Below are 1195 nucleotides of genomic sequence, written 5' to 3' on the forward strand. Positions count from 1 at the left end.
GCATCAGCCTCTCAAAGTGCTGGGATTACAGGCGAGAGCCACTGCACCCACCCAAACAAATGTTTATTATTTGTGGCTCCTTCTCCTCGGATGGAAGAGGATAATTTATGGACTAACAGAGGAGTTCCTTGGTAAGAATGAAAATTAAGCGCTGAACAACTCTTGACTTGTCAACACACCATCAAACGGCCCTTGCAGCCTCACATAAATGCAGGCAAGAACCAGGCTGTTACAGGGAGCTGACACACCTGCCTGGGTTTAGTGCCCAGAGTCAGAGACCACTCATGGGCGCAGCGGTTTAGTTTCTCAAATGAGAAGCTATTTTATAAAGGCAAAAAGCTGCTGTTGTCTAACAAACAGCTAAGTCTGAAAAGCCTGGGAAGGTGGATTCCTGCCTGTTTAGCTAAAGGGATGAGACGCTACTTGTTTGTTTTCCCCAAGAAGTTAACGACCCCAAAGCTGCTAGGTCTCCACCCAAGACCACCACACTGCAGGATGTGAAAACCAGAATGTTGTCTACTGCGGATCTGTAGTTAAAAAATTAACAAATAAAAAGCAGCCAGATTTGGTAAACTCTGGCCATTCTCCTGGGGTACCCTTCCTAAGCGCCCCGGTGGAGCCTAGACAGTGGCCCCAGCCCAAAGCCTCTCTATGCACAGCATTATTTTTCTAAGTAGCAAGTTCCTTCTGTGCTTTAAGAGTTGCAGAACAGACGCAGCCCGGAGCCAGTCCTAGCAGCGACCAGGCACACCTTAGGGACCATAGCTGCAGTGTCCTAGCGGGAGGGAATGTCTCCGGGGTGTCTTGGCCCCCAGGACCGGCCGCCGGACCCCAAACCCGTGTCCTCAGAGCAGCGCCTAGCCTGTGTGGCAGAAGATGGGGCTGCGCTCGCCCCTGCAGCGCGGAGCTCCGAGCTCACAGTTGGCGCGGGACGCCCCTACCCTCCCGGCCCGGTACTCACCCACTGCCCTGATGCAGAAGCCGCACGGTCGCAGCGCCGGGCGCCGCCAGCCCTAGAAAGCCAGCCACGTGTTCCAGGAGCAGGGCGTTCCAGGAGCAGCGCGTTCCAGGAGCAGCGCGTTCGGGCTCTACGGAAGGCGCGGAAAACCGCGCGCCTGCCCGGCTCCTCCGTGGCTCCCGCAGTCTTCTGCGCCTCCAGCCAGCACAGCGCTAGCGCCCCCGAGCCAGGCGCCAG

Source organism: Colobus angolensis, unplaced genomic scaffold (genome assembly GCF_000951035.1).
Source record: "Colobus angolensis palliatus isolate OR3802 unplaced genomic scaffold, Cang.pa_1.0 Scaffold618, whole genome shotgun sequence".
In the NCBI taxonomy this organism is placed as follows: Eukaryota; Metazoa; Chordata; class Mammalia; order Primates; family Cercopithecidae; genus Colobus; species Colobus angolensis.